The sequence below is a fragment of the Toxorhynchites rutilus genome, chromosome 1 (assembly GCF_029784135.1).
Source record: "Toxorhynchites rutilus septentrionalis strain SRP chromosome 1, ASM2978413v1, whole genome shotgun sequence".
Lineage (NCBI taxonomy): Eukaryota > Metazoa > Arthropoda > Insecta > Diptera > Culicidae > Toxorhynchites > Toxorhynchites rutilus.
This window is the reverse complement of record NC_073744.1, coordinates 191,185,111-191,206,271: the sequence shown is the minus strand read 5'-3', so window position 1 is coordinate 191,206,271 and position 21,161 is coordinate 191,185,111. Positions and strand designations below refer to the sequence as shown.

At 36.7% G+C, this 21,161-nt stretch overlaps 1 protein-coding gene across 4 annotated transcripts in view; it reads right to left on the bottom strand.

Moving 5' to 3' along the window:
- The window catches only part of LOC129763244 (RNA-binding protein MEX3B), a 90,843-nt gene that overhangs the window by 9,564 nt on the left and 60,118 nt on the right, over positions 1 to 21,161 (bottom strand). Inside the window, exon 1 of one of the 4 annotated variants that reach the window (XM_055762115.1) lies at positions 3,249 to 4,042. The exons of the other annotated variants lie outside the window; for them this stretch is intronic. The gene's annotated coding sequence lies outside the window, so the exon portion shown is untranslated. Of the gene's footprint in view, positions 1 to 3,248; positions 4,043 to 21,161 lie in introns of those variants that run through there. 4 annotated transcript variants of the gene reach the window in all.

The window sequence follows — 21,161 nt, the reverse complement described above, 5'->3', positions numbered from 1 at the left end:
CCAAGTCCAAACCACGTTCCCTCTCGTATTCCGAAAAAACGTTCCAGAGTCGATTTTTGGTGAAAAAAAATTTGAGATGAAAGTAGATCACGACATTCCATGCATTTTGAAGCGGCCTTCGTTAGGGGTACCATCTGTCCTGATCTAGCAGGACATGTCCTGATTTTGAGATTCTTCTGGAGCGTGCTAATTTATTTTTCATATTCTAGCATTTGTCCTGATGTTTATAGGAAATGCAATTTTGTTCACAAATCTTTTAGAGACGAATGAACTCTCAGAGTTTAAAGTCTCTCTAATTCAATACCTTCCTTCCTTCCTTCACAAATCATAATTCATTTAATTTTTTTTTTTTGAGTGAAAACTTTTTTTATTTTAGAGAGTGACAATTGCATTTTCTACGGGCTCTTACAGATTTTTCGTTCACTGGGTTGTTTTGTGTTTTGTCTCGATATACCAAGTTGTTTCTTTAAATGTCTATACGGAAGTGTCATTTTACTGAATTACACCGGAAGTACCTTTGTCTCACAGAAATGATTATGAGTTTAAGTGCTGCATATGCGATTCATAAGTGTTTGTAGCCAATAGTTATACGGGTGACCGGAATAAATCGCCACAGTAAACAACTGCAACAGAAACAACCGCTTAGAAAAAGTGTAGTAGGCTAGAAATATTTGGCGCGGGAAAAACATCATGTGCCTCACATTTCTATTATAAATTTATTCTCTTGTTCTCGTTTTTCGAAATTTATTCTGAGGACAATGTAATGGGGACGAAGTCCCCATTTGGCGAGGATAAGGAATCGAGGCGGCCCATGCCGCCAAGATGACGCAATCCGAGTCCACCGCCGACCCGCCGTCGGAAGCGGCGGTGTCTCGCACGCAAACCTGGGATCCACTGATTGCCCGGTTAGTTTGAAACATAGGATACGATCCTTTAGCAATGTCCGACCGAGCTCTAGCGAGCGTCGGACGGTATACGTCTGCCCGGGGCGTTACGTTTGCCTGGGGCGATACGTTTGCCCGGTTAATTCTTGTTTTGAAATACAATACCGCGCCACAATATTTATAGCCTACTACACATTTTATAAGCGGTGGTTTCTGTTGCAGTCGTTTTCTGTGGCGATTTATTCCGGGAACCAGTTATACGTGCATTTTTTAATTTTGTTGAAACTGAAATTTGGAATCAGCAATTAAATATTACAGGAAAATCTGATTTGAAATAGCTTATCCAAACACCGAAACATTGTAAGAATATTCAACTGGAATCCAATTCCAAATCCATGCTGTGTTATGTGGTGTAAAAATCAAATCGCCCAAAAGATTTAGCCTTCAGAAGGAGCTCTTGCGTTTCATACGTCATAAAAGCATCAAATCCATGGATTGATGACTCGTAAACCGCTTAAAACCTCCTGTACTCGTACAGAACAGAAATCATCATCAACAGAGTATTTTCTCGGATTGCCCGAGGAATGTGTTAAATAAATAGATTTGAATATTTGGTCTCTTGAAGTGCAAATCACATGCAACATGTTTTTATTTATTTAAATCTCAAAAGCTTAATGGTTATAATCGTAGCTGTGACAGGTGTCCTGATTTTTAATTCCGACCAGATGGTATCCCTAGTTTTCGTAGCCTAATTGGTTACGTGTCCGCTATTTTTTTATGAGGTTAGGAATGCTCTACCAGCCTTATCTCGGACGGGTTAACCCAGACAACGTGTGGATCTCTCTCCCACTATAACCAAGCCCTCGTTGCCTCATTACCTCCGGGACCACATTTACCCGTCACAGCCATCCTCGCGGGATTTCTCTTACTAACGGAGCGCCAATTAGGTAGTATCCACCATCATAACGCGCACTCCGTTACAGCTACTCTCTTGGGGTTAGCAGTGGTTTGATGATCACGTCCTCCTCGATACCCACTCCGTCGAAACCACCCTCGCATTGTTCCTACACCTGAGCCATTAACAGGCGTTACCCGATAGTATATTGTTGGTCTTCATGCAAACGTGTGAGCTACTAAGCGAACGATCATGAGCTCATAAATCAGGGCCCTCAATTAACCATCTTTGTGTGTTGTTCTAGCTTCTACGTACACGCAACAATTGGATGCTTCACTTGCCAAATCGATTAACTCATTTTTTGAATATTATCAAATTTTAGTATCAATGCACTTGATTAGCCCCTAACTTTATATATTCAAAACAAGTTTCTTTAATAATAATTTTTAACACCACTAAATAACAAAATCTTTTTAGCCATTAAACATATAATATTTTATCATTTTTCTCAACATCTTGTTTTATGGAGTTAATCGATTTAGCAATTGAAACATCCAATTATCATGTGATGATGATCCCAGCCTCTCACTTCACACACGGTCTTCTGGATCGGTAATTGGTGCTATTAATAACAATGGAAGCCTCATACCAACTGTCCCACTGTGTACGGTTTAACCGAGCTCCGTTCAGCGGTAGCACTCCAACGGAGCACACTGCCGTAGTGAAAGGGTTAATACCAAATGCATAATAAAACCCATAAATCTTTTTACACAAAGTTCAGTCCCGATAAGAAGTCTAGACCTTTTTGGCCTACATCTTCCACCGCAGAACTGAATCTCAAATCACTTCCTTTACAAACTGCTCATATGTCGGAGGTCTCGAGTATCGATCGGACGGTCACACGGGTGGTAAAATCTTCCCACAACTGAAAATAGTCTCGATCCATCATTTTCGATCCACGTATTTTGTGAACTGACAACCAAAAGAACCACAACAACAACTTCCAATTCGAACCGCATAATGAAATCCAGGGATAATTTCACACAAAGTTTAGCCCGGTATCAAAATACTTAATATGTTTCTGTTTTCATCACAACAGAACTCAATCTCAATTCACTTTCCAAATTATAGGAATTAGTTCCTTCACGTAGTAATCCCATCAAGTGTCACAACACGCTTCGAAAATATAGGACACTGATAACAAAACTATCTCCAAATCAATGGAGAACGAGAGACCAAGAACTTAAACCGAAGGATTGCTAATTTAGGATTCAGAATATCTCGTTGTAACTGGAGAAACTGGTATTTTCCTGCACTAATTTTAAACCATAGCTGAGACAGTTCTGGAATTAACTTCGCCTTTTTGTTAACAGCATCCGTTTCACTGCGAAAATCTATTTCAGAAACAGTCTGAGCGATTTTTTATCTAATGATTTACATTAATCCAACCGCTTTTTCTTCGTCCTTACCTGGGTTTAATTCTATTTCAAAAAAATATCCAAATAATCCTCTAAATCTCTCCGTTTCTTTGCAAGGCTTCCCCGTCTGCAGTATGAAGAATCCTGATCTCCTATCTAAATGATCGCCGAGGCTCGGAATCTTTGTATTCTCGAAGCTGCGTGTGGTTTCCGACTGCCGGACGACTGACTAGATGGTGATGGTGATGATGACGATGATCGATATCCACAACTTCTGCTGTTGCTTCTTTGAACTTCAAATGTTCTCAACTGATATTGAGTATTGCTTCTGATCTTTTTTTCTTCTTGCGTATTTTATTCTTCGCTTCGCGGACACTGACCGATTTTCACTCTTTTCTTTTCGCCTTTTTTTTTTGCGTTACAAGCAAATAAATATAAACAACTTCTCTTCAACAATTAAAATTCAGCAGAACGGCAGAAACTAGAAAATATACGAGTGAACAACACGAGGGCCGTGCACAAAAGAAGATCACAAAAGGAACGAATGCGAATGGCCCCTCCTGGTGGCGTAAAGAATTGCTCCGATAGCTCGGCTGCGCGGTGGTGGCTGGTTTGTGCGAATCCTTCCCGGTTCCCGTTTTGTGTTCGATCCGACGCAGCTGATCACGACACACTATGTACTACCGCACTCTCTTTGTATGCAATTTTATTTGAGCAAACGCGAACACGCCAGAGCACGAATCCTTTGCACTGTCTTTGTCTGTTTCAGGAACGACGCAATTTAATCAGATAGAACACGACCGTTCGCGATGAGCCACATTTCACTTCTGACGATCTTGGCGATCGCCGAGGATCGCAGGAGGCTTCATCTCTTCTGGTAGAATTCAAAAAGGACCGAGAACTCTGAGCGAACAAGCGAGACGGAAGAGAGTGAGTGACAGAGCGAGAGAGGGCGCACTCTGGCGCAAATTTAGACTGCTTGTGTGGATAATCACACGCATGCGGCAGCAGCAGCTGCTAGTTGTTGATCGTCTCCAACTTCAACTACATTAATTGGACACAACCGGCGACAGAGAGGGAAAGAGAGAAACATGAAAAAATAAACCGTTTGTATTTTATCTTTTTGTCGCCGGTTCCAGAAGCATGGAGTACACGAAAAGAGTGCAAGGAAAACACACCTCTACACACACACGCGACGGGTCGCTCACTCTCGCGGAAACGAATTCGCACTTACACTACAACGCACAATCGAGATGAGAGCAGATGTGAAACGCGCGCGCATCGTGTCGACGATAAGAAAAAGACGGCCGAAAGAGGCAAGACAACACAGAGAGAACCGCACCGAAGATCGAACTCCAAACCGTCACAACAGCACATGTGTCGATCGTTTTGGTGCTGGATTGGTCCGCTTACGAGAAGAGACCGAAAGTGGAAACGCGCGTAACGACATCCTTTGCGCAAAAAGAAACAACAGACAAAACGGAATGGAAAAGAGCCTACTACCGGCGACAACAAAGCTACAGGGTCGCATTGGGAGTTGGTGGTTCACAATGCAATGTGAAAGCAGTGATGTGTGGTGGACGCATTCGAGGTGAGTGTTCGCACTTTCGTTTGGCGGTTCCTTGAGAAATTATTGCTTCTGTGCTGAAAAATTGGAATGTCTTCCTTGGCGGAAGATAATTGAACGTGTGTTTTGTTTTCAATGTCAATTATTCCATTGGATCCATTCTAAGCGACAGCAAATAGTGGCCGAGACTTAATTGCATGATCAGTGCGACTCTCGTACGAAAATGCTACATTCTACACATTTCGGATACGATCATTTGCTGTCGGGAACGAAATTCTCTAAGACAAGACGTGACAACTGGCTTCTTACTCTTCTTTCTGCATTTTCGTCGACCAAGTGCTAGATAACAGGAAAGCGAGATGTGAAGGTTGCCAAATGTTATAAAATTTCGGAAGATTATTTTCCAATGAAAAACATGTGTTCTTCGTATCATGTATTTTCTGAGCTGCACCATTTTTTTGTGTTAATTCTTCAACCGAATGTCACATATTTCAAACAATAAGTACTTTCCTGTTATTTTGGTATGCAAAAAAATTAAATGTGAAGAGATGAAGAAAACTAGAAAACGTAGATTTGATAGTAGGAGTATATGTTGAAATACATGAATTAAATTCATAGTTCATTTTATTTATCAAGAGATTATGGGCCTTATCATTTACACTTCACGATGAAATCGAAATGAGCGACGCGCCATTAAATTTCGTTTCACGAGTTAAAGAAAAATATGGGTTTTCAGGTAGAATGAACCCTTTTCAAATAGAAATTATGAATAAAAATTAAATTTTCCGTATCAAATTAGTGTGAATGTGAATGTGAATGGAAAACTTTGCTTTCTTCATTTGGTAAAATAATCTCGTACAAAAATTGTATTTGAAGATAATTTTATATTATAATGATAAGTTTTAGTGAGAATATCGGAAAGTGTATAGAAAATAGGTCAAGTTAGGGTAAGAAAGACGTGCTTCAAGTAAATAAATAACGCCAAGTAAAAATTTTCATTCAGATTTAGTAAGGCTTGTTAAAAACTAATTTCGTATCCAGATGTCGGCACCGTATCGTTGTTATTTGTTATTTGATCCTAATTTTATTGCTAACTGCTTTACTGTTGGAAAATAATTGAATGTTCTTCTCTGCTAGGCCGCTGCTATTATGCTATGCTAGATGGCAAGAGAATCACAACCTAGGAGCCGATCTGGCGTGGAGGTAACATCCATACTTCTCACGCTCAAGATCACGAGTTCAATTCTCACTCCCGACATTCTTCCAAAATGGAAGGTAAAAGTGACGAACCAGCCAGAAGCGTTGAAAGTCACTATAATACAGAAGAGAATCACAAAAAGATGTAGGGTGGAAATTCCGATGCAATGTTTCCCTCTCTTCAGGAACTGAGCACCGGACGTAACAGAAACGAAAACATACAAAGAATCCATAATAGAAATTTTATAATAGAATAATTTTGAATATATTTGGCAACACTGTGAAAATGTTGGAAATCTCATTTTTGTATATTTATCTTTGTCAATTGTTTTCCTCATCAACCAATCAGAAGCCGAGTTGCAAGTGGTCCGAGTTTGACAGAAGAAGTGGTCCGGAATCGGCCCCCTATTGTCATGTCTCGTCTCAGGAAATTCTCTTCCTCCCTTTTTTTTGTAGGGAAAATAAGGGTATACGACACCCCAAAGGTGCTCATACACTGTTTGACCGAAAACAAATAATTGACACTTTTTGACACACCAAGCAAATATTCAGTTATTGGATGCCTAAAATGCTCCCATGGCCGAGTGGTTAGCGTCAAAACCTAACATGCCGGGGGTTCGGGTTCGATTCCCGTTCTGGTCGGGGGAATTTTTCGTAAAAGAACTTTCCTCCGACTTGCACTGTGGTCACGCGTATTCTAGAGCTTGCCACTCAGAAAGCATTCAAGGCGTGTTATTTGGCATAGAAATCTCAACTAAGTACTAGTAAAAATGACGCAAGTAATATTACGTTGAGACGGCGAAGTTCCTCAAGGAACGTTGGTGCCATTTAAGAAGAAGAAGATGCCTAAAATATTTTTTCGGTCTGGTGGTTAAACCTGTCGGTACATGGTTATATTACCTTAATTGAATATTTCAGTAGATATCTTTTAATGTTCGATGTTCTACATAGTTTGCCACTGTTGATAATTGAAGAGGGCCAAACAAAAAAGTTGATGGGTCTGAGCCTAGGGGCACGGACGGGATCTTGACATAAGACTGTGATTGTGTGTAGTAATTGCATTTAAATTGAGTTTTTCATTGTTCAAAATCTGTATTTTTTTTCTCTTTTGATGTATCAAATGGATGCCCTGGAAAAACCGTTTGTTGTATGTACTTGTATCCTTCAAACGGATTATATGACATAACGTGGTAGAATTCGGTATCGCATTCTGTTCAAAAATGTACACAAAATTACAATTAAAGCCAATACTACCCTTTTCTTCTGTTTATTCAGTCATGCAGAAGAAAACAAAGAGTCATCATGTACCATTTTTAAACACAAGTCTAAATAGTTAAGACCTACATAAATATAAGCCTGAGTCAAATCAATCTATGACTACAAAAATATATTATAGATAAAAATAGCATTATCTCCTTCGTTACCACGTTTTCCGGAACATGGTTTGTAATAACTTTATAGCTCTGTAAGATCGCGACTACTCAAGCTATCATAATCTGATTTACGTGGGTATACCTATTAAATTCATTTATTGATTTTTTTTAAATTCATTTAAATTCATTTATTGCATTTTTACACAACCAAACAACTTACTCGATATGACATCTTCTTCTTCTTATATGGCACTAACGTTCCTAGAGGAACTCCGCCGTCTCAACGTAGTATTAATTGCGTAATTTTCATTAGTACTTAGATGAGATTTCTATGCCAAATAACACGCCTTGAATGCATTCTGAGTGGCAAGCTCTAGAATACGCGTGACCACAGTGCAAGTCAGAGGAAATTTCTTTGAAGAAAAATTTCCCCGACCAGAACGGGAATCGAACCCGAACCCCCGGCATGTTAGGTTTGACGCTAACCACTCGGCCACGGGAGCACATATTATGACATCCTGGACCTCAATTACACAAATTATTAGTGGTGAGACCTACACGATAAAAACATGAATTGAGCACAACTTGATTGGACAACCTACAATATAGAATTAATGCCTATTATCGGTAAATGGAGAATAATTCATTTTACGCATCAACTCACATTATGAGCTAACGCCCGAATCTAGGCAAAAAGATTGCTCGTTGCGTCGGGGAGGAAGCGAGTGGTTGGTGCAATCGAAAGAAAACATACCCAATTAAATCATCAAATTGTTAACTTTTTTTTACTATATTCACTGTTCAGGTTTCAAGCAAAAAAAACAGGATAAATTTCCTGTCTAATGATATATAACACAACAGATGTCAGAATAACCATTTTGAGTAATATGCGTTTGAAAACTCTTAATAAATCGTGACATTTTTCGTAGAGTGACCTCCCTATACAGAAATCAAAGACATAGTCCTATGTCAATGGTATTTATACAAATTCCAAACCGAAACTTTATCTGTCAAAAAGTATCAAATCAGGACAAACAGCGGATTTTAACATATTTCAAAGATCTCTCATGTTTCTTCGATTAATCGTTACAAAACCTCTTTCAAACACTATATCAGGGGTTTTCAGAGTTTTTTAAAGGCAGAGCACTATTTATAGCGAAAATAGTTGAAGGAGCACCTGCATTTTTATTAATCAATAAAACGAATCCAATTTGCATCAACATTACCCAACTGGGAACAACTCTATTTCGGTTGCGCGTCGCGGTTAACCGACATCTGACCCAGAGTGAACAAGATAAATCACTATTTGCCCAGAGAAATCAAATTAAAGGAAGTTTTATTCCAAGGTGGGTTTTCAAGTGGGAGCTATATGAACCATTCTACAGTATCTGTTGATCATTTTTTGAGTAGAACTCAAATTGTGATAGAATATTTTGGCTTTTAGGTGAAATTAATAAAAGAGCGGGTAAGATCGACACTCTATCAGGGTAATACCGACACTTTTAGAGAAAATAATGCAAACTTGTTACAATAATTTCAAACTACTGAGAGGTTATCCATGTACTGTGGAGATATATGTGGAGAGAAAGTGGCTGCAAATTATACGTAATTATTTTGTTCACGATTGGCTTATTGAACCCCATAACCCTTGCCGCTGATGTAGTCTCAGGTTTGCGAAACGAATGGTTCGGATTCCACTCTGGAAATCTCAGCAAGCAATTATCTTTTTGTTATTGAAAGAATGTTTCATGTTTTTTACATTCAAAGATCAACCGACGGGTATCGATAATAAGGATCACATAGAAACGGTTCACAAGATCGAGCAGGAGACGGAAAAACTTATGCTCCTGGTTCGGAGTAAATACTTTTGACCCCTGTTTGGGTGAACATCCACCGGAGATGTGGTCGATGAGCCTTTTTTGTTGGCAACGATCTAAGATGAAAAAAAAAGAACAATTTTCCCAAAGTTTTCTGACTAAAACACTAAAATTCCACTAGCTAAATTTTACATGGACTGCCTCCAAACTACAGTTGTTTGAGTGTCACTGCATGAGCATTCATATAGAAAATGCAAAAGAGGAATATCGTATTTTGATCAAACATTGTTTTTTGATGGGAAAAACTCCTGAACAATCAATATAGTGGTTGATGGAATGTTATTCCATCTCTGCTGCTTCGAGAGCAACAGTTTATCGGTGCAAGCACCGCAGATGAACTAAGCTCTGCAAGACCAAAAGAGGCTACGAATCCAAAAAACGCAAACAAGTGCATTGACTCGTTTTGAACGATCGTAAAACGAAGTTACGCGAGTTAGCTGAGGCCGTATGCATTTCAAAAGAACGAATGGGAAACATTTTGCACGACATTTTGGACATGAAAAAGCTATCCGTGCGATAGGTACCGCGTTTGCTGACCGTCGACCAAAACAGAGGCGCGTTGATGATTCAACAGTCGGTTAGGCGATGTTGAAACGTAATCGAGTGGACTTCTTTCGACGTTTTGTGACAATGGATGAAACGTGGATCCATTACCACACTTCTGAGTCCAATAGGCAGTCTGCAGAGTGGCTCTGAGACGTATTTTGAAGACTGAGACATTTCGTGCTACAGAAAGCGAATCGAAATGTTGGAAGCTCGCTATACCAAGTGTATTGCCCTCGAAGGAAACCATGCTATGAAATACGGTTGTGCCCAAAAAATGATTGTTTTCATTAAAAATCCCGGGACTTTTCAGCCCATGTACTAAATTTGACATTGGCAGTCATTTGTTTCACAGAATTCAAGAAGGCTTCCATAAACTATCAAAATCGTAACATACCTACTGGAAAGCGCACAGTTTTGATGAACGAATCAAGTATTTTCAGGAATAGATCAATAAGTTAAACGTAGCTCATCGTAGCGGTTTTAGCAGATAAACGTTGAGATCCGTGTCGGTCCTCAGGGATTAACGTTGAGTACCTAATTTTTGGGGGTGCAGGATGATTCGAGAAATAAAATAACAAATCTCTGAATGTAGGGTACATTAGAAAAATCTTCGTCATTCGGCATGCACCATATACAGTTAGGTTTTGTGACATTGTTGAAACTTCACAACTTCTTTGCGATCAAACGAAGCGTATGAACCGGAAACGTACCACCCAAGGACTCATCCACAGTCACATACGAGTTTGATTTCATCTGTTTTGTGCATTTCTGGTGTGCAGTACTTAAAGATGTGGACGAAGTTCAATTGTATCTTCAGAAAAAGGGGCGACCACGAACAGAGTTGTTACAAAGCTTAAGGCCCTGGAACTCTTCTTAGATGAAAACCGTCAAAAATTGGTATATGAAATCTTATGGCATACGACATCCAATTGCATCGAACTTGATTTATTCACAAATCATCAGAGTCAAGAAACAGCTTCTCGATCGTTGCAGGAGAAAGCACAGGAGGTGATGTACAAATGTTTAGATAAATTCAATCGAATTCGAAACAAATTAAGAATGGCGATCGATTTTGAAAGAAAAAAGTTATTAATCTCACGTTCTCTAAAAGCCGATCCAGTCAGAATTACCCGAACGGATCTCAATTGTACATTCCTGAAATTAGATTGAATCAAATCCAGTCGGGTTGTATGAATGTGACAATATTTCCACACTTGAAACCATTTTCTGCAAGTGATTAAAAAATCTATCTGATTCTGATTTTATATTACTGATAAAGTTTCAGCGGAAATGCTTGGAAAATAGTTGAGTAAGGATCAGGACTACAGTTTCAAAGTATTTAAATAACATCAAGTAATCGATTTCATTCAAACTTTAACAATAGAGAGCTGCCTTCAGGCCTGCTAATTTGAAACTGATTTATTTTTCATAAATATGGATGAATTATTTGACGTTTGTTTTGTGCCAATTTCACATATGTCGATTGGATTTGAGTCGAACGAATTTTCAGAGTACGAAAATCGACTTCGATCGAGTTGTGTAATCCGTTTGTGATAATTTGGATAGAATGGAATTTTTTGCCCGTTTTATGAGGATTGGAGTGCAACCAGACACTGGCAATTGCCCTCACTACCTGTCCACCAGAAAATTGCAATTATTATAAGTCACATTATAGTCAGAGAATAGCTAAGATTCGTGAGATCAATATTACACAAAAAATTGAAAGCTTTGAAAATTATAGAACCTGGACATCATAATCGTTTTTCTCGAAATCATAAAAATGTCACACGGTCCAGTCTGACTTAATACTGACCATATGGTGGGCCGCATAATATCCTTCAAACGAAATGATTGCAGATGGATTAACGAATCCGATAAGACAGCTAATGTTTAATAAATTCTTTGTGCGAATTGGACTATCAACATAGACAAAGCTGGTGGTCATTCAGGAGTTAACCCACGTCTCTACACCCTACCACACACACACACAGATATAATACACAAAAAGACAGCCTCCTGTATAAGTATTTGCAAAAATCGAAAACGAGCTAAAACACGTGCAAGCCAGCTGTCTAAAACTATACATTCAAAATTATCGAACTTGTCGGCGTGGTGTAACGATAATTGAATATACGTAACCCACGGAAATTCATAATTCGGGATACTTTTGAACAAACCTCGTATATCGGCAGCATAACGGTAATTTTGAATGTTGCGTTTTAGACAACTGGTTTGCATGTGTTTTGGCTCGTTTTCGATTTTTGCAAAAAAAAATCGATAATCTCGCGAAAATTCGAAATACGCGAAATTTTTAAAACAGACTTCGGATAATCACAAAACAACTGTTGCAATGCAACAGTCTAACATAATCCCCTCGGTTGGTCCCTGGCTTCACAAACTCTTGTGCATATTGTGCACACGGGAAAACGAGCGAATGGAAAAGGTAAACAAATGTTAGGACTCGTAATATGCCTACTGTGATCCTCTGCCGATACTCAATTGAATACAAATACATCCAACCAAACGACAGCAGCTGTTTCATTAACAAGGCAAACGGCGCTATAACGTTTCGGCTGGATAAAGAGGCAATTCCGGGAACGATTTTATTGTATTTTGTTGTTTTTTTTTTCGAGTGTGTTTGTCATAAGTAGCGAAGTAAGTAAGTAAGTGCATTCATGAGTCTGTTCTCGGAACTTCTCGGGATACTACGAAGGCTTGAATATCCTCGCGACACACCGGCTTCTTTCTGTTTTTGCTGACACAAAATAATGATTAAGCTGCACTTGTGCTGCTGGGCGAGAAGATTATCTACCTTTTGCAGATGGCGGCTGGGTCGGCACTAGCAGCTGCCAATACGACAGTTGATTAACCGTAATCGATCGTCATTTTAAACTGCCTCCGTGTGTGCTTCTGTGTGTGCGCATTCAATGACCGCATCGGTTCTCGTAAAAAAAGCTACTTTGGGACGCCAGCTGTTTCGCAGCAGCGGTAAATTGTACGTCCGTTGCCCCGATACAAAGATCCACGTTTTTATCTACTCTCTCTCTCTCTCTCTCTCTCTCTCTCTGTAGAGGCAGTGTTAAGGTGCTGGCTACGACAGCCACAACAGCTGCAAGAATTGGAACACTGAGTTCGGTGGAAAACGGGCGACAGCAACAACCCGAAAAAGAAAACGCAAGAAACGCACCTTTCGCTCATCTGTCGTTTTTTCGGATCGGAAACCATCCGATACCCTTCTGAAGGAATGTTCGGTTCTGTTTTTTGCACGCCAGCATGCTTGACAGGACACCTTTTTTTTCTCTTCCGTCCCATTCAGGTCGACCATGTGCTTCGACTTCCTGGCTATTGTTTGACTATACGCAAGAGCATTCATTTGATTGCATATTTTATTCATACTAGACGAATTTCGCGCCAACTCGACCAGATGTTGGCATGATCCTCTCAAAATTGAATGAAACTTTCTGGGCGCTAAGACCTTACCTGATTAAGCAATTTGGCATACTTAGTTTTCCGAGAATTTATCTAACATATGGAAAGGGCCAAATATTTTGACCATTTTTTTATAATTTTTTTTTACTAGAAAATGGTAAGTCCTACAAAAAAGTGACCTATGGAAGAGTTATAGGAAAATAATTGAATTTTCAGAAAAAAATATTGTTTGAAATCCTACACTGAAAAAAAAAGGATTTTAAAAACTAAAAGTCGATTTCCTCAAGATGGTCATCTCAGATTTTGATGAAATGGTAGATAAATGTATGCCCTACAACTCTTCAATACATTTCAACTTATCCATATGTAAGGCAACAAAGTTTTTCTAACAAAAACTTTTTCAATATTTTATTGAAATTAAGTTTATTTCTTTTTTCAGTGCAGAAAGCCAACCCAAAATTTAAAAAAAATAAATAATAGTAATAAAAATGTTGAATGAATACTTTAGAGGTCTTTATTTCAAATCAAATGTAATAGAACTTATGACATTTGTTGACATCAAATGGATTTTTATTTATCTGATCTTATACCATGTACAGTGGTAGACATTCGTTTAGCCGCACCCAATTTTTCCTCAATATTTTTAAAAGTAAGTCAATTCTTTGTATAGTTTTGCACATAGAAGACGATTATTGTTTATTTTCATCGAATTCATTCTAAAAAAAGAGTATAAATTCACTTTTTGTTTTCTAAGTAATTCAAATATGTGGTATCAGGGTGGACATTCGTTTAGCCGCATCCTGAAATTTCAATAAAAGAAAATTTGTGCGGCAAATTTCGAGTCCAATCGGTAGCTAATATTTAGTATGTCCACCTCCATTTCGGATCACTTTGAAAACTCGATTTGGCATCGAGTAAGACAGCTTTTAAAGTGTTGCCATATTGATTATAGCCCAACATTCCTGAATTACTGCCTTGAGCCTGGAAATGTTATCATCCCCACACTGTCAAACTTCCGCCCCCAAAGTTTCGCTTCGATCTCACGACATGCCGTTGACTTAAATTGTACCAATACCAACCGTAACAGTCCGGACCATCCAAATTGGACTTTTTTCGCCGAAAAATACAACATTTCTCCATTCTAGTTTCCATTCCATGTATTGTCGGGCGAAAATGAGATGGTTCTGCTTATGGGTGACGGTCAGTTTCGGCTTCCCTTGAGGTTTCTCCCACATGATGTTTGGTGACTCATTCAATGTATGAGTTGCTTCGTGTCTTATTCGACCTTTGAGACGCAAAGTAACTTTGGTGTTCCCATTTGTTGGTAGTTATATCCCATATTTCTGGCACTATTAAAAGAAATTCCGTACCACTTTCTCAGATAGACCAATTTTTGTTACGATCGAGCGATTAGAAAACTTTTGTTCACTGAATATCTTTATTATTGTTCGCCCCTCTTCCGTCAATAGAATACCGTTCGCCATTCCTTTAAATTCTACGTAAATCACTAATCTGACCAACTTCTTACGTTGCACATCTAATATTTATCTTGTAAATTGAACATTCCCAAGTATTTTTTCAAAAAACACAGATAAAGGCTTGGTGATTATGCGAAAACTCGATTTTTATGCCCTGCGGCTAAACGTATGTCTCGGGGAAAAACGACGTTTGAATGTTTATATCCACCGATGCCGCCTTGTGTTTGTGTGTGTGTGTGATTGTGACGCACGTCCTTTCAATAAAAGTGACTTAAATATACTATCACTACAGCAAATAAGTATCCCGATAAAAAGAACATTCCTAGTTGTTTTGCAAGTGTTTCAAGTTGTTTTCAAGTGCGGCTAAACGAATGTCTATCACTGTATATGTTAACTTATATCAATACAATACAATCATCATATCTTTCCTTTTTTTTATTTTTATCTGACATTTTGAAGATTTTGGGATCATCTTCTGAATTTGAATACCTTTTAGCTGCGATTTTATTTTCATCTACCATGTCAATACCACTTCCATTTTAATCAATTCCATGTCCACTTCGCGCACTATAACTGCAAAAAATGCTCTGATCTTGCATTTCTTTTTTCATCTGCTTTACCATGTACAATGGTGCGTTAACTCTTCCTTGATTTTTTTTTTCTGAAAATTCAATTATTTTCCTTAAACTTTTCCATAGATCACTTTTTTGTAGGACTTACCAGTTTTGAGCAAACAAAAAAATATAAAAAAATGGTCAAACATTTTGGCCCTTTCCATATGTTAGTCTAGATAAATTTTCGGAAAACTAAGTGTGCCAAGTTGCTTAATTAGGTAAGGTCTTCACGCCCAGAAGGTTTCATCTTTCATCTGGTCGAGTTGGCGCGAAATCCGTCACTATCAAAATAGCAACCGCCTGCTTTTGTCACGAAAGTCAGAAGTTAAAGCGTTGGCTGCAACTGCCTCTCTTCCAGTGATAGCGAATTCAAAAGCCATACTCCACAGTAAAATGAGCGCTCCTAGCATTCGGCGATCACCGAATGAATTCTTCCATCTCCAGACTGTGTTTATGCTCTTTGTTTAAAATCTAGAACAGTTCCTTCAGAACACTATGTTCATCGTTTTCTTGGTTGTTCCAACAAAAAGCCGTTTTGTTAGTGCAAAAAAAACCTCACAAAAAAAATCTGTGTATATATGTATAATCGCTTCGGCTGATACTTTCTGGCTGTGGGTCTGTCTTCGCCTCTATGCACCGGGAAGGATGCAGTAGTGCGAAGCAGAAACCCCGAAACAAAAAGAAGACGAGGACAACCGCATGCTATTCCTATGTGAGTGCACTGCCAAAGTGTAGCGTGTGCAATCTGGGTCTCTGGCTGATCTGGTTCTCCGGATTAAGCAGGCAGAGGCAGAGAAGGGTGGTCTCATGTGGTGTGACTGGTAGTCGTAGGGGGTTACCTTGATGGAGAAAATCGACTCGAGAGAGAGAGAGAGAGAGAGTAAAAATGGTTCGACAAGGAAAAACAAAACCGTCGAATGAACGCGGCAAGGATAGAGAACTGAAGGACTTTTAGGGTGGAATGGTGGCATGAAAAGCAACAACAGAAAAAAAAAGGTGAGCTACGACGGGCAAAGGAAGTGGAACAGCTGAGCTGTTATTGAACCAGAAAACCAAGAAAGGAGGGAAGGTACATTTCGAGCGAAACATCTGTCAATCAACTTGTAATTAGACTGGCTGGAATTTGTAAATGCAGCAACAGCAGCAGAAGCAGCAGGAGCACCAGGCCAACCGCCTTGGAGGGTCAAAAATGCAGTTCGACGCTTCTCTGAGATCTTGATCTGAAGGCGACTTCTTGCAGGGAAGGTTCCAGCCGGTGGCCAAGCCGGCAGCTGGTTGTGTTGTTACCTCGGGCGGCGACCAGAACACGAAAAACAGTTGATAATTTGAAGTAATTTATTTGGAATTGTCATTTTGCTGTGTCTTTTTTTTTGGCTCGTCACAAAAACGTTATCTATCTGTGATCACATATTCTGCCGCCAACGAGAGAGATATCAAGATGTTTCCGATAATTTCTATTTAAGTGGCACTAGGTAAAGTAATGTGAAGGTAACGTTGACTGCGTAAACCGGTGAAATTTTGTGAAAAAAATGGAAGAATCCGAATTTCGTGTACTGATGGCAAAATTGCATGGATTAAGCATCCACCGTATTCGCGAGATCTGGCCCCCAGCGACTATTTTCTGTTTGCAGACCAGAAGAGAATGCTCGCTGGCAAGAAATTTAAGACCGATGATGAAGTTATTACCGAAACTGAGGTCTATTTTGGATAAACCGAAAGAGTACTATAAAAATGGTATAGAAAAGTTGCAAGATCGCTATAACCGCTGTATCGCCCTCGAGGGCAATTATGTTGAATAATAAAATTTAATGTTGCAAAAGCAGCAAATGGTTATCAACCTCAACGTTATGCATAGAAGCTTACTGAGCTGACGGCATTAGACGGCATTACAATTGAAAAACTAAAAACAATTAAAACTCCCGATTGCGATTCCGCTTATTCAGCTAACGATCGAGAGTTCAATCCCAGAACAACTCACTAATTGATCTTCTAATTGGTCTCTTTAAAAATTAAAGACATATTTCCAAATAACTTTTTCGGATGTTTTCTTAATTTTTCTATATTTTTCTGTTTCTTTTCGAATATCAAAATTTTCTGGATTCACAAATATTTTTGATTTTTTTCAAATTTTATGATTTTTTCTAAACTTTTCTGAATGTTTTATATATTTTTTAATTTTTCTGAACTTCTTGAACTTTCCTAATTTTTCGAATTCTCCATTTTTTTTTGTATTTCTTGATTTTCAATTACTTTTTCTGGGTTTTTTTCTACTTTTTATTTTATTTCGGAATATTTTTCTGGCCGTTTCTGATTTTTTTTTTATTTTTTAAATTTTCTGTATTTTTTGAAAAAAAATTATTCTGATTTTTATTTAGAGTTTTTCTAAAGTTTACCGATTGTTTTATCGTTTTCAAATTTTTCTGATTTTCAATGACTTTTTTCGATTATTTTTAATGTTTTCCTTGACCTTTTATCTTATTTTTCTGATATATTTTATGTATTAAAAGATATTAAACAATATTTATATTTATATAAAATTTCATTCCTTTATAATTTATATATATTCTTTTATTTTTTCAAAATCCTCTTGATTTGAAAAAAAAATCTATCTTTTTTTATATACAGTTTGGAAAAAAATATTTTTTTAAAATTTCAAATATGACTTATTTCAAGAAGAAATGTAACCTTTCAACGTCAAGGTGTAATTTAAGTAGCTATTACATGTACAGTGGGATAAAAATTGTGATTTTTGAATATTTTGTTTGAATTTTCACCAGAAATTGTTTTTATCGACATTGCAGCCAAATTAAGAAAGATAGAAGTTGGGTGTCAGAGATCAAATTGTAGAGCGGTTAGAGGGCTTCAATTTAATTGATGGAAACAATCTAGTTTAATATATATTTTTAGGATGAAATTCATAATAACACATTAAAATTATCAACTTTTAAGTTTTACACTACCAAAATGTTATTAAAATCCACTAATTTAGTTGTTCCACTACTATATCCTGTGCTAAATTTTCTCATCTTTCAAATGAAAGCAACAGAATCGACTTCCGTAGCGTATTTTGTAATGTAGAGACAGTTTGAGGCAACAGAGTCCGAAAACAAAAAAAAAGTTCTAAAACTCTGTCATTGTTGAAATTCGAACGTATGCGTAGAAGGATTTATTTTCATCAAATATGATCGTCTATTACCTCCTGAGAGGATCTAGATAAATTTATTTTTTTGTCATGTGAGAAAGGTGTTTTCCGACTTTAAATTCCACTTTTATATTCAAAAAACCAAAAACATATGCAAAAACAAACGAATGAAAAAAAACTTTTTTTTTGACTCGATTATATACAGAATTCGATTTTATACAGTGAAAAGAAAACAAAAACTGTATATAATCAAGTCCGCGCTATATTTCTGTTTTCCGCATTGTTCCGTATTTACCGAAAATTTCCTGTATTTAAATTTTTTTTACTATTTCGTTCTGTAATTTGAAATTTTGACGGTTTTTTTCTGATTCTGATTTCTAATATTTTCAGATTTTTTTTTCATTTTTTTCTTATTTTTCTGTCTATTTAATAAATCCGATTCATTCGCCTTTTTTTTACGATGTCTGTTTATTTTTCTGTTTATGTAATAAATCTGATTCTTTCGGATTTTCGAAATGTTTATGGGTTTTTCCAAAATTTTTCGATCCTGAATTATTTTGGCATTTTCTGATTAATTTGATTTTTTATGAATTTCTCTAAATTTTCTGATTTTCGCAACTCCTCTGAAATATTCTGAATGTTTTCTAACTTTTTTCTGACTTTTTCTGGACTGGACTTTTTTTCTGTTTTTTTAAAAAAAATTTAATTGTTCCTTTTTCTGATTTTGTTTAAACTATTCTGGTTTTTTTTTCTAAGTTTTTCTTTCTCTTATGCTTGTTTTCTAATTGTTCTGAATTTCCTGAAATTTTTTCTTCGTTTGATGTTTTCAGTATTTTCTGAGTTACTCATTTTTTTTAGGTTTTTTTTTTAATTTGTTCATTTTAACAAGATATTCAATAATAATAGAATTTTCGAATTTTTGAACATTTTTTTGTAATTTTTCTGAACCTTCCCGATGTTTTTTTTTTATTTTTTTCTTAATTTTGCTAAATTTTTCTGTTTTTTTTTCTTTTGTCTGATTTTTGCCTGTTTTTTTCAATATCTTCGAATCTTTCTAAACAAAAATCTGATTTTTCTGCTTTTTTGCGAGTTTATCTGATTTTTTCCTGAATTTTTCAAGATTTCTTCGAATGTTCAGAAAATTTGAAATTTTTTGAATTTTGGCGTAATTTTCTGACTTTTTATAATTTTTTCCGATTTTGACCTTTACTGTCTATTTTGTGTTTTTTTTTTTTAATTTCATTGAACATTTCTAATTTGTTTTAATCTATTTTTCCGCTTTTTCCTGATTTTTTTTCTAATTTTTCCTATTTTTTCATTTTTTTTTTCGGTGATTCATTTTATATTTATTCTGAATTACTTTGTCATTTCTTGTTTTTTCTATTATTTTTCAAAATTTATCTGAATTTTATTTACTTTTTAAAATTTCTCTGAACTTTTCTAAATGTTTTCTAAATTTTAACTCACTTTTTTGATTTTTTTCTCTATTTTTCCAAGTTTCTTCGATTTTTCTCTTTTTTCTGAATTTTCCAGACTTCTTCTAAATTGTTTCATTTTTCAGATTTTGTCTTAATCTTTATTTTTTTTTAAATTTTCTTTAATTTAAACTTCTGTGAATGTTTAAAAAATTTCTGACTTTTTTCTGAACTTTTCCGATTTTTTTCAGATTTATTCAAATTTTTTCGAATATAGAAACATATAACTGAACTGAACTTCGCCAGCTGGGAGCTCACCAGCTGACGGAAAAACTCGACACACTGGTACAGCAATTGAGCGTCCTTACAAAACGGCTGAAACGTTACTCTGACTCTGCAAAGCGCCAGGAACAAAATCGGATGTTCAGAGATAACGAGAAAGCGTTCTACGACCACATTAGCGACGAGAAGCCCGACTACCGCGAAGGTTTGCCAGATATTAGCGATGTAACGAACTTCTGGGCTGGTATTTGGGAGACCCCAGTAGAACATCGCGACGGGCATTTTTATTTTGTTTTTTTTTTAATTTTGGTGATTTTTTTAATTTTATTTTTTAATTTCTCTAAACATTTCTGAAGTTTTAGGAATTGTTTTGATTTTGCCAGAATTATGCTTATGGTGTTTTCGGATTTTTCTTATTTCTCTGAATTTTTCTGATGGTTTCTGTTCTTTTTTGGTTCCTGGTTTTGGTTCATTATAACAATATTTTATGAAATACATAAAATGACAAATTACAAATTAATTTTCATTTGTAACTTTTATTTCCAAAGTGCGTTATTTCGCGTGAAAATCCATCACCATTTTCGCTTCACACCAACGGAACACAAAGCTTAATGTCGTCTAAAAATTTCAATTAACCTAACGACAAACATTTTTCAATTAAACTAACTAACGCACATGGTTACATTACAATTACTCAAAAGTTTTTGATATTCCTCCACAATCTTCCGACATCAATCCTAGTAAAAAACTTAGGAAGTTATCTGTGTAGGAAATTTAGAAACAATTAAATTTCTAAAAATAACGATTTTAAAAACCACTTCACGAAAAAAATCATAAATATTCCTTCCGAATACACCAAAAAACTCGTAGATAAGGCCAAAGACAAAAGATAATTGCAATGGACAAGGGATATCATACTAATGATGGAATTCGGAAGTTGGCCAACACCTTCGAAATCGAGTAAAGATTTCAACCAGCGTACGATTATGAGTTTGAGTCAATTTTCATACATTAGCACATACATTCGCCATTTCTAGAGAAATA